This window comes from Pseudophryne corroboree, chromosome 5, assembly GCF_028390025.1.
Source record: "Pseudophryne corroboree isolate aPseCor3 chromosome 5, aPseCor3.hap2, whole genome shotgun sequence".
Classification (NCBI taxonomy): Eukaryota; Metazoa; Chordata; class Amphibia; order Anura; family Myobatrachidae; genus Pseudophryne; species Pseudophryne corroboree.
Window position 1 is genome coordinate 733,932,280 of NC_086448.1, and position 13,442 is coordinate 733,945,721.

At 43.8% G+C, this 13,442-nt stretch overlaps 2 pseudogenes; one reads left to right on the plus strand and one right to left on the minus strand.

The window, feature by feature from the left end:
- Nucleotides 1-8,580: 8,580 nt before the first annotated feature.
- On the minus strand, nt 8,581-8,699 carry LOC134931372 (5S ribosomal RNA; annotated as a pseudogene).
- A 1,755-nt stretch (nt 8,700-10,454) lies between these two features.
- LOC134930543 (5S ribosomal RNA) lies at nt 10,455-10,573 on the plus strand (annotated as a pseudogene).
- The last annotated feature ends 2,869 nt before the right edge of the window (nt 10,574-13,442 follow it).

Here is a 13,442-nt window from a genome sequence, read left to right on the forward strand (position 1 = left end):
GTCTGTCACTAGTCTGAATTGTCTACCCAAGAGGTAATATCTCAAGGTATCTAGTGCCCACTTAATGGCCAAAGCCTCCTTTTCCACAATGGCATACATTTTTTCATGCTCATTGAGTTTCCTACTCAAATAAATGATAGGGTGTTCGTCCCCATCTCTGGTTTGGGACAGCACAGCACCTATCCCTACCTCTGAGGCATCTGTCTGTACCACAAATTCTTTTGAAAAATCTGGTGTTATCAACACCGGTTGTGAACACAAAGCCACTTTTAACGCTTGGAACGCCTTTTCTGCATCAGGGTTCCATTTCACCACATTTGACTGCTTCCCTTTGGTAAGGTCTGACAACGGCACCGCTGTGGTCGCAAAATTAGGAATAAACCGTCTATAGTACCCAGTAATTCCCAAAAAAGCCCTTACTTGTTTTTTATTCACTGGACGAGGCCAGTTTTGAATAGCATCAACTTTATTCAATTGGGGCCTAATCAGACCTCTGCCTATGGTGAAGCCCAAGTATTTGACCTCCTCCATTGCGAGGCAGCACTTCTTTGGGTTAGCAGTTAACCCTGCCTCTCTGATTGAGTCCAGTACTGCTTGTACTTTAACCAAATGGGACCCCCAGTCTGTACTGTGAATTACCACATCATCCAAATAGGCAGCTGCATATTTTCTATGGGGCCTCAAAATTTTATCCATCGCCCGTTGAAAGGTTGCTGGAGCCCCATGCAACCCAAAGGGTAACATCTTATACTGGTACAGCCCCTCCGGAACCGAAAAGGCTGTTTTTTCTTTGGCGCTATCAGATAAAGGTATTTGCCAGTAACCTTTGGTCAGGTCCAATGTGGTGAGAAACCTGGCTGTTCCCAGCCTTTCTACAAGCTCATCCACACGGGGCATGGGGTATGCGTCAAACTTGGACACCTCATTTAACTTACGAAAGTCATTACAGAAGCGTATGCTACCGTCGGGCTTCGGGATGAGCACTATGGGACTGGACCACTCACTGTTAGACTCCTCTATGACTCCAAGTTCTAACATGGTTTTAACTTCCTTAGAAATAGCTTCTCGCTGAGCTTCAGGAATCCTATATGGCTTTAAATGAACCCTGACCCCTGGTTCTGTGACAATGTCATGTTTTATTATGGTCGTTCGGCCAGGCAGCTCTGAAAATACCTCCCTATTTTGGATGAGAAATTCTTTAACCTGATTGTTCTGATCAGCTGATAATGTCTCTGACACCTTCACTGCGGGAAGCAACCGGGGTGAAGACACCGAAGGGCAAGGCTCCGCTGACAGAGACAACCTATCTTTCCAGGGTTTGATTAAGTTAACATGGTAGATCTGTTCGGGTTTTCTCTTTCCCGGCTGGTATACTTTGTAATTAACCTCATTCACTTTTTCCCTAATCTCAAATGGACCCTGCCATTTAGCTAGGAATTTGCTTTCCACAGTGGGTACCAAAACAAGAACTCTATCTCCAGGAGCAAATTCACGTATCTTGGCACTCCGGTTATAGACCCTCTGTTGAGCACTTTGGGCCTGTTCCATGTGCTCTCTGACAACAGGTACCACGGCTGCAATCCTATCCTGCATTTGTGTTACATGCTCAATAACGCTTCTATAAGGAGTGGGCTGTCCTTCCCACGTCTCTTTGGCAATATCCAACAGCCCTCTGGGGTGTCTACCATACAACAAATCAAATGGAGAAAACCCCGTAGAGGACTGAGGAACTTCTCTGATGGCCATTAACAAGTAGGGCAACAAACAATCCCAGTTTTTCCCATCTCTCTCAACAACCTTTTTTAACATACTTTTTAATGTTTTATTAAACCTTTCCACCAACCCGTCAGTTTGGGGATGGTAGATGGACGTCCTGAGGTGAGTGACCTTAAATAACTTGCACAACTCTTTCATGATCCTTGACATAAATGGAGTACCTTGGTCAGTCAAAATTTCTTTTGGTATTCCCACTCTACTAAATACCTGCACCAGCTCCCTAGCTATCGCCTTGGTTGTGATAGTGCGTAAAGGGACAGCCTCAGGATATCGAGTGGCATAGTCCATAATTACCAGGATATACTGATGGCCCCGAGCAGACTTTAACAAGGGCCCCACGAGATCCATGGCTATTCTGTCAAACGGGACCTCTATAATAGGCATGGGAACTAGTGGGCTCCTGAAATGGGGTCTAGGGGCATGATACTGGCATTCAGGACAGGAAGAACAATATTCAGACACTTCTTTATAAACCCCTGGCCAAAAGAACCTTTGTAAAACTCTTTCAGTGGTTTTTTCTGCCCCTAAATGTCCTGCGGTAACGTGACTATGAGCTAAATCTAGTACCGTTCTCCGATAAGGCTGGGGAACTACCAGCTGTTCCACCACATCCTCACCCCTTTTGACAATGTGGTACAAGAGCTCATTACAGATGGCCATGTGGGGATACGTAACCCTGTCACCTGGTACCACAGGTTCCCCATTAACAATCTTAACATTCTCTCTAGCCTTTATTAAGGTAGGATCCTTTAACTGTTCAGACGCAAACAGATCCTTCTTTACCTCCAGGTCAGGCACGCTTTCAGTTCTAACTACTATGTCTCTGTTCCCGGCAAGAGGGTCCTCACTGGACTCCCCATCTGTCACTTCCCCAGCCAAACTAGCAAAAGGCAAAGGGCCAGAAAGTTCCGAAGACCCACGTACATCCATAAAATCACCGGTATTATCAACTGGCTTTTTACTTCTCACATCTGTTGATAACCGTGATTCCCACAGTTTCCAAAAATGAGGAAAATCCCTCCCTATTATGGCCTCATGCACCAAGGTAGGGACCAGTCCCACTTTAACCATTGCTGACCCACAACAAGTTTCTATATTCACCTCAGCAGTGGCATAATGTTGGGTATCCCCATGTATGCAAGTTACCCCAATAGGTATTTGCTGGACCTTTAAGGGGTTCACTAACCCAGCTTTCACGAGGGTAACTAAACTTCCTGAATCTAGCAAGGCCTCTACCCGGTTACCTTCTAAGAACACATCACACATTTGTTTTTCCAGCTCAGGTGAAGGTACCACAGTACAGGCTAACCTAGCAAAGAAAGACATTCTGCGACATTCAAAGGCAGCATCACATTGCATGGGTTCTTGCGTGACTGGGCAATTGGCAATAACATGACCTGGCATACCACACCTAAAACATTTAACCACACGATTATCAACCCATTTGGGCAGCATAGACCGTTCTAGCCCCATTGGCCTGTTTCCAGGGCCAGTGTTTACAGTCTCTCCAGCCTTGCGTTCTCTTAACCGCCCAGCAACGTTTTCCCACGGAACAGTCTTACCAGTCTTTACTGAAGGGCGCTGTCGAGGATCTATGGGTTGCTGGGTGGTCATCAGTAGTTCCTCTGCTGCCAAATACCTCTCTACCATGTCCACTAATTGGTCAGCAGTACCCGGGTTTCCATGGCTCACCCACTTGCGCAGGACCATGGGCAAAGATCTCAAGTAGCGGTCCATGACGACTCTTTCCACCATCTGGGGACCAGTTAATGTCTCTGGCTGTAGCCATTTTTTTGTTAGCTGAATAAGGTCGTGCATCTGGGAGCGCGGAGGCTTCTCCATGGCGTACAGCCAACGGTGCACCCGTTGTGCTCGTACTGACAGCGTGACTCCCAGGCGGGTCAGGATCTCAGTCTTTAGTTTATCATAGTCCCGAGCCTCAGCAGGGCTTAAATCAAAGTAAGCTTTTTGGGGCTCACCTGACAGGAAAGGTGCCAGCAGACTGGCCCACTGTGCTTTCGGCCAGTTCTCACGCTCGGCAGTCCTTTCAAACGTGGTCAGATAGGCCTCCACATCATCAGCCTCTGTCATTTTCTGCAGGAAGTGACTGGCTCGTATAGAACTAGAGCTGGTTGGAGCACTGACGGCCACATCTCCAACCCGAGCTGCAAGTCTCTGCACCACTTCTGCTAAGGCCTCTCTATCCTGACGCTGTTGCCTGTAAAGTTCATCAACAACTGCCTGCTGTTGTCTCTTATTTTCCTCCATTGCCACCTGCTGCTGTCTGTTGGCCTCCTGCTGTAGTCTCCAATTTTCCTCCATTGCCACCTGCTGCTGTCTGTTGGCCTCCTGCTGAGCCGCTGTAGCTTGCAGCAAGGCTTTAAGCAGATCCTCCACGTCAACAGATTTTTCAGGCGGCTTTGCAGCTGCTTTCACCCAGGACATATATCAAACCCTCAGGGGTGAGTCTCAGTAACTTCACACTGGGCTGTATCTGCATAAACCACCGTTTTCTGCAGGCCTCACAAAGCTGCTGCTTTCACTTATGCGCAGAACGGCCTGCTCGCATTCTCCACCAAGTTGTAACACTGTAGGGGTGCAAGGTGCCTTTTCCTGGGGAATATGGCAGCACGCAGCAGCTGAGGAACAACACAAGTCCAGTTTCTGGTACAACTGACCCCGGCCAGTTTTATTGAAACAGAAAATAAAACAAACCCCAAAATAAAAATACCTTGCCTGTCCGGCACTAACTAAACATAAGATGTTCCTAACTGTCACTAAACAAAACACAGAGTTCTTCAGTACATACTGTATAGCTTACTTGCATCAGAAAGCGTGTCTCTCACACACAGATCCTGCAGCCTTCCCAGGCAGTCTGCCCATACTAATCAGGTTAGAAGCACTATATCACTCTTACACAGCTGAAACCCTGATTAGCCCTCTGTGAGGCCAAAGACCCGAACTGGGCCCAATGTCTAGAACTCGCCTTATCTCTCTCTCAGAGCCTTTACCCAGCTTTTACAGCAAACTGAAAAGGTTCAGACAAAACAAAAAGCATTTTTCCTAGAAGTTAACATTTTCTAAAACATGTAAGACAAGAACCTGGGACAAATATACCTGCCCTCAAACACTATCCCAGTGTTCTTGTCACAATATATATATATATATATATATATATATATAACATTTTAACTCGACCATTTAAGGTTGCCTTTAGATAGGAAGCGATGAGCACTCATAAGTCGGTGACTGAAAACAGATAACATTTGTTGTGAAATATGACCAAAGTCAGTTGCTAAATTGATTGTAATATTAGCCTTAGACTGCTTCAGCGCTTTGAAAACCATTGGTTGTCATATGTAAACATCAAATAATATATAACAAGCAAAATCACTGAAGTGTGTACAAGCTAGGGTAAATACTAGTTTATATAAGTGCCAAAAAGATAGGTGGAAAATGGCACATCACTACCAAAATATACCAAGCATAATCTAATAATAAGTAATGATTACTGACAATTTGTGTCACAGAAACATAGAATGTGAAGGCAGATCCACTTGGCCCACCTAGTCTGCCTATGTACAGTATACGCACACACTAGGATTATTTTTTTTGTCGGGAGCCATTCATTTACCAGTATATTTTTGGATTATGGGAGGAAACCGGAGTACCCGGAGGAAACCCACGCAAGTACGGGGAGAATATACACAGTTATAGCCATGGTGGGAATCAAACCTAGGACCTCAGTGCTGTGAGGCAGTAATGCTAAGCACTGCACAACTAGTAAGAAATTGGCAGTTGTTAAACATATTCAGCCTGTGTCATTAAGCAGCATAAATATAGAGATTGTTAATTCAATGCTAGTCAGTGCCATGCATCAGCTAGTAGCAGAATGTGTCAGTCAGTTACTGCATTAAAACAAATGTTACAAAGTAAAATACTACAAAGTATCAGGCGCCATTATGTAACAAAAAGAAGTGTACTGTACAATTACAATTAATACACCCATAAATGCCACATGGTTATAGGTAATTATCTAAACTAATGCAACACAAATCAGAACCTGTCATGTCTGCAGCAGTGGATCAGCAATAAGTGGACAGATCAAACAAAGTCATAATGTAATGAAGAGGACAAAGCCACGCTCAGGAACGCTGTCCACATCAATAAATGACGTAAGGTATTAAATGGTGGGCAGTGCCGCCATTCACAATACAATCTAATAAACCATAGCAAACCAGGAAAAACCATGTTACTCTTCAAAGTATTCTACTAGAGAACAGTCTCAGAGCAGGCCCTAACCAATATGATGCCCTAGGCAAGATTTTGGCTGGTGCTCACTAGCACCACCGCAGGTTCCACCTCTGATCTTTCACCTCTTTCCCAGCACCACCACCCCTCATCCATAGCAGTCCCTATTTTGGTGTTTGTACCCCCTATATTTTAAATAGGAACAGTTCGCACATTTGGCGCACAGCCCAAAAAGGGGTGTGGTCTTGCTGGCAAGGGGCATGACCACACAATAGTAACCCCAATTCCAATTACGCCACACAGTACTGCAACTTTATTCACATTTGATCATGCGATAGTGTCAATAATTCATATTACATCCCACAGTAGTATCACTATACCTTATAAACATTACTCCTCACAGTAGAGCCCCTTATTTACATTACATCACACTGAATCACTCCTTATTCACATTAAACCACAACCTATTGCTCTTTATCACATTAGACGACACAGTAGTGCCCTTTCTATACGCAATACCACATAGTAGAGCACCTTATACACATAATGCCATACAGTAATGCCCCTTACACATATGAGACACATTATTAATGTCCTTATAAACATTATGCGCCTTACACATTATGACAACCTTTATTAATGCCCTTTTACACATAATGTCCCTTACACATATGCTGCACATTATTAATGCCATTATACACATAATGACACACATAGTGCCCCCTACACATTTGCTGCACATTATTAGTGCCCCTATACACATAATGACAAACATACAGTAGTACCCTGTTACACATATGCCGCACATTATTAATGCCCTTATACACATAATGACACACATAGTGCCCCTTACACATATGTTGCACATTATTAATGCATTTTTACATGACACATATAATGCTCTTTACAGATATTCCGAACACTACTGCACAACCAACCCACTCACATGCACACAGCACTCACACTGCCACTAACACTGTGACCTCTGCCTCTGCTTGGATACAGATGTGTCCTCATAAATCTTGCCTCAATGCTAACGTCGGGCACATTTATTTAATGAAAATGCATCTTATTTGCATTGCTGTGTGGCTAGGATGCACAAGCAGTTTCTGCTAATTAAAATGATATGCAGCATGCCTATATACTGTGTGAGACTGGCTGTATCTGCGGGTTCACTACGATATGCCGGCGGTCGGGCTCCCGGCGACCAGCATACCGGCGCCGGGAACCCGACCGCCGGCTTACCGACAGTGTGGTGAGCGCAAATCGCTGCGCTCACCACGCTATGGGCACGGTGGCAGCTACGCGCGCCACACTATTTTATTCTCCCTCCAGGGGGGTCGTGGACCCCCACGAGGGAGAATAAGTGTCGGTATGCCGGCTCTCGGGCTCCCGGCGCCGGTATGCTGGTCGCCGGGAGCCCGACCGCCGGCATACTGAAGACCATCCGTATCTGCATATGAAATGCTACACCCAGAATATAGGCATGCCGCATATCATTTTAATCAGCAGAAGCTGCTGATGCTCCTAGGCATATCAAATGCCCTAGGCAATTGCATAGTTTGCCTATGCCTATGACCGGCTCTGAACAGTCTAGTTCAAGTATAGCATAGTGTGACCACATATATTAAAGGAAACAATTCTGCATTCCTTATTGAGGTCACTGGGAGCTGACGTATAGAGTTTGTAGATCCAATTCAGTTTACTTTGCAGCAGCATCCCCTCCTTTATACATATATATATATGCATATTCCAATGCATTGGAAGTGAACAAGCCCGCAGGACGGGTGAAACGCGTTTTCCAGCGTGGACCACGGACATGAGGAGCAGCTTCTAGATCCTGTTAACCCCAGACTGACCCAGGGACCTGGGCAGGGACAGGTATATTTTTTACCCAGTCAATAGACCTTGTGCAGCAATAACTATGGTACTGATGTAGACACCTGATTTCCCCACAATTTAGAATCATATTAACTCCTAATTCATATACAACTGAGGCACGCAGGAATTTGGACATTTTCTGGACAGATACCCGATCAGCACATCTTGTGTGGGCGCACTCTTAGGAAAGGAGAAATTATTTATTCAATTCATTACTGAAAGTGATTAAAATGTTATATTTATTGATCAAGAGTTAAAAACAGAATACCCCTCTACGATCCAAAGAAAATAATAAATGTAAACATAATAAAGACATGAGAAAATGTAAAAATGTTCTGGTCTGTTAATCACATGAGAAGGATTAGAAAGGCTGCAGACACCTATTAGTCTAACACCCGTTTCTCCTGACCAGTACAGATAATCTGTATTAATGAGACCGACCAAGGAGGTCACTGACTGTAGGAAGTCAAAATAATATGTCTTAGAGAACCACTGAAATCAGGTTGATTCTAAGCAATTTGTTATTCACCTATCATACCATGTTACTCAGAATTGGAAATATCTGTATTATTATAATCTAAACGCAGAAAGAAGAGAAGAAAGTGTTGAAAGAACAAATAGTGGTGATACTGCTGTTGGTGTCCACCCTTCCGAGGAAGGGGAATAGTCCCTACTCTACAACACCAGGTATTCCCAAGGAGTCTCCTCTCAAAGTACTGACCCGGCCCAACGCTGTTTCGCTTCCAAGATCAGACGAGATCGGGCATTAGCAGCGTGGTGTGATAGTAGAGAGGCTATCTACCAATGAGAGTGCACCTATATACAGATGGTAGAGTGAGGATTTAGAAAGATAAGACCATATGATATGTAGATCTACTTTCCACGTTAGGCGGGGTAGGCAAAATGCCACTTGGTGGCAAAGTGCACCCTGGATCGTGAATGAGAGTCTACGGAAAATAGTAAGTGATGAAAAGAAAAAAGATATTGTCACTTCAGAATTGAACTGGTGATTATTAACCCTGGTGGGAGACCACTTCACAGAGTATGCGGCGTCAAGTAAAGTAGTACATGTGGATATAATTCACATGTGTATTCCTTTTTGTACAAAGCAACACATCATTACTCTGAAAGAAACCTAAAAAGGTATAGCATGCTATATACAAAAAAATGAAATGGTATGAAAAAATGAATATAGTCTGCAATCTATGGGGTTTATCAGGTTATGTTATGCACAGAGAATCCAAAATAATTTGCTAGCGGTGTAAATGGTGTGTCTTATTGCTGTGATATTGATCTGCAATCTATAGGATTTTTAATATACAAAAAATCTCTAAGCATGCAGCATGCAGTGTGGAATGGTGTGCCAAATAAGCACATATGCCAAATAATGCTAGCCTGCGATATATATAAGATTATAATACTCAGATGTGCTCAGATAATTACAAATGCTGAGTGTGCAAAATATACCCAATGAAAAAAAGGGAAACCTATGGTGATGGAAAATTCAAACATAAATTGCGGACAAAAAATGGCAGATAGGAGGGTGATACTTAAAATGTCAGGATCAGGAAATAATGCAGGATCCTCCAAGGACAGGTCCCATGCTGTAAATCCGTGGAAAACGCGTTTCGCCCGTTTGGGCTTGTTCACTTCCGGGATCTCATGGTAAATGCTGTGTGCGGGGTTTAAAAACCCTGCTAGTGTCAAGTAGCAGCCAATCGATTGTACGTATCCAATTAGTCATGGGGGAGGAGGTATGAATGTTCCCATGGAGACGCATCCCAACCAATCAGAGTGTGGGTGTGTTCCCATGGAGACGCATCTCAGCCAATCAAAGCGTGGGTGCGTGTGATGACGTGATATGTGGGCGGATCAGCACATATCAGTAATTTTTCAATCAGTATTTTTTTTCCAGGAGGCTGTCTAATATAGATTTTCAGTTTCACATTTGTACCCATTTGATTCCATTGAGGGTGACCCAGGGATCTGGGCAGAGACTGTCATTTTCTAGATTTATTTACTATTTTTTTCAGCCACCAGTGTTTATGGATACTGAATTTGCCTGGCTCTAATAACCCTTTTCCAGACAATCCTATTCTGATATGCAACGTATATTTATGTGTGAGAAATTGGGTTAATTAGCATTTATCAGGGCCTGTGTGCCCCCCTTTTTGCTTTGTTGTGCCTGGAAAGAGGGTGATTGCCTAACATATTTTATATTGCTAATCACTTTGTCTTATGCATTACAACCTCAATTCGGCACAGTGCCGGCATAATATCTTGTGCTGACATCTGATACGGCTTCATTTAACTTATTTTTCTCTCCCCCCTTTTTTCCCTCTCTCTTCTCTTTTTTCCCTTCTTTCTTTTTTTCTTCTCCTCTTCTTCCACTTTCCATATATCCATATCCGCGGACTCTCATTTATGATCCACGGGGTCAATCCTGTGCCTAACATAGACAGTAGATCCGCAAAAAACTTCTGTTCTGAGCTGATGTCTCCTCAAGGTGTACTCTCATTGGTGAGTTGGCCAGATTGGGCCTAAGAAATTACTACCATACCCCACCGACAGAGCCCGATCTCGTCCGATCTTGGAAGCAAAACGGTGGTGGGCTGGGTCAGTATCTGTGAGGGGGACCCTCAGAGAATACCCGGTGTTGTAATTCATGACCTGTCTCGACTATACACCAACAGCAGGATCACCACTCTTTTCTTTTCTTCTCTCCTTTTTACCACTTCCTCAGCATCTCTTTATATGTCTACCATGAATATTTCTCTCAAGGTCCGCCTTTCCCTGAGACTTTAAAATTGATAAGTCTTGATACCATCAACTAGGATCCATACTCCTTATAATAGTCCAGTCCATTGACCCTTGCAGGTCTCATTAACACAAGCTGTGCTTGCGCTGGTTGGATGGGATCAGGGTGCAGAGTTATAGTGTCTGCATCCCCCGTTAAGTCTATCAGTATAGACTAACCAGAACATTTCCAAAATTTTCCTATCAATTATTCAATTGATTGATTATCTTTAGCACTCACCCTAGCCCTTCTACTCTGATCAGCCACACCATTTATTATGTGGTACTTTTCAGAGATGTTGGTGGGTGGAGTCATATGTATGCATATGGATACCAGTATATTTTACTGATTAAGTGTGGTTAAATGTGGATATTTTCTTAAATTAATTAGATAATAAAAGTTATGTTTTAATACTTTCATAATACAAATTTACATAAGAGTGCACCCACACAAGAGTCTTCTGTAAACCAATTTTCCATGGGCTGTTTACCCAAGGAGGACGAGGAAGTAGTCTGTGACCGATTAAAACATTTAAAGATTAATAAGTCACCAGGTCCCGATGGTATTCACCCAAGGGTTGTAATGGAGCTTCATTCTGAACTTGCAAAGCCGCTATTTTTGATCTTTAAGGATTCAGTAATATCAGGTATGGGTCCCAAAGACTGGCGTATAGCGGAAGAAGTGCCTATATTCAAAAAGGGAAGTAAAGCTGAACCAGGTAATTATAGACCAGTTAGTCTTACATCTATAGTGGGGAAAGTATTGGAAGGTATTCTAAGAGATAGTATTCAGAAGTTCCTTGAAGTCAATAAGGTCATTAAAAGGAATCAACATGGGTTTATGAAGGACAGATCCTGTCAAACCAACTTACTTGGCTTTTATGAAACAGTAAGCGCAAACCTAGATCAGGGTAAAGACGTGGATGTAATCTTTTTAGATTTTGCCAAAGCGTTCGATACTGTACCACACATGAGACTTATCTACAAGCTACAAGAATCAGGGCTAGGAAGCACAATATGCACTTCGGTCAAAAACTGGTTAGATAATAGGGAGCAGCGCGTTGTGGTTAATGGATCTTTTTCAACTTGGACTGAAGTGCTAAGTGGTGTGCCGCAAGGCTCAGTATTAGGACCGCTATTGTTCAATATTTTCATTAACGACCTAACAGAAGGTCTAGAGAGCATGGTGTAAATTTTTGCAGATGATACCAAATTGTGTAAAGTTATAAATGCGGAGGGGGATGCTGAGTCGCTGCAGAATGACTTAGTTAAATTAGAAGCTTGGGCAGCGAAATGGAGAATGGGCTTCAATACAGACAAGTGTAAGGTAATGCACTGTGGTAACAAGAACAAAAATAACACCTACCTACTAAATGGGGTAAAATTAGGGGATTCTGTACTGGAAAAGGACTTAGGTGTCCTCATAGATAGCAAACTAAGCAGTAGTACCCAAAGAAGGACTGCAGCAAAGAAGGCTAATAAGATATTAGCATGCATAAAACGGGGAATTGATGCTAGGGACGAGAGTATTATACTCCCGTTATATAAATCACTTGTGAGGCCACACCTTGAATACTGTGTACAATTCTGGGCACCTTACTACAAAAAGGATATCCTGGAGCTAGAAAAGGTTCAAAGGCGGGCGACCAAACTAATTAAGGGTATGGAGACGCTGGAATACGAGGAAAGGCTTGCAAGACTAAGCATGTTTACACTGGAAAAGAGGAGATTAAGAGGGGACATGATCAACATTTACAAATATATAAGGGGACAATATACAGATCTTGCGCAGGTTAGATCAACACAGAGAACTCGTGGACACTCGCTCAGGTTAGAGGAGAGGAGATTCCACACAATACGGCGTAAAGGCTTTTTTACGGTAAGGACGATACGTGTTTGGAATTCCCTGCCTGAGGGAGTTGTAATGGCCAACTCAGTCAACACCTTTAAGAATGGGTTAGATAAATTCCTAATGGATAAGGATATCCAGGGTTACGGGGCATAGTCACGCACTATGGTTATTATAAAAAAGAGGGGTTAATCGGAACAGCAGTCAGCAACTTCAGTCAAAATTTTATACAAAATAATCGTGCAAAAGGAGATCACAAATAGGTTGAACCCGATGGACAATTGTCTTTTTTCAACCTTAGATACTATGTTACTATGATTGGATACTTCCACAGTGTCCATTGCTCTGCCCCGCAGCTCATGTCTAGCCCAGCAGCACCCACCACATAAGGGCAAGGCCTGGTCTCTCCTTCTCCATGGCATGGACTGAGGGCTGCAGGTCTTGTGTTCCAGCGTTACATGGGGGCAGTGCAGGAGCAGCAGTCCATATGGCAGGCCGCAACACATGTTACAGAAGAGGCGCATTTACCTTCCACTGAGCGCTTGGGCAGATCCTTGCAGCAACAGGGCGTGCTGGGGAGAGGCACGCAGGGAGAGGGTGCTGCCTGCGAGCACTGGAAACTAAACAGATCATTGATCACTGTGCTGATTCCGCGCGGCACTGTGTGAGGACGGAGGGAGTTGCTGTGGCTGAGCATGCGCAGCCAGCAGCTTTCCCCGGACATTCTCTATGCAGAGAGCTCTAGCAACTGCAGCAGGTCCGCGATCACGGCTTTTACTGAGACGGCGACAATGCAGTCTCCGTCTCAAAAATAAAAATTTGCCTCATCAGTTGGGGTTTCCAGGTATTCGGAAACCCACCCTGTGTGCGCCAGTGCTATAGTATAGGC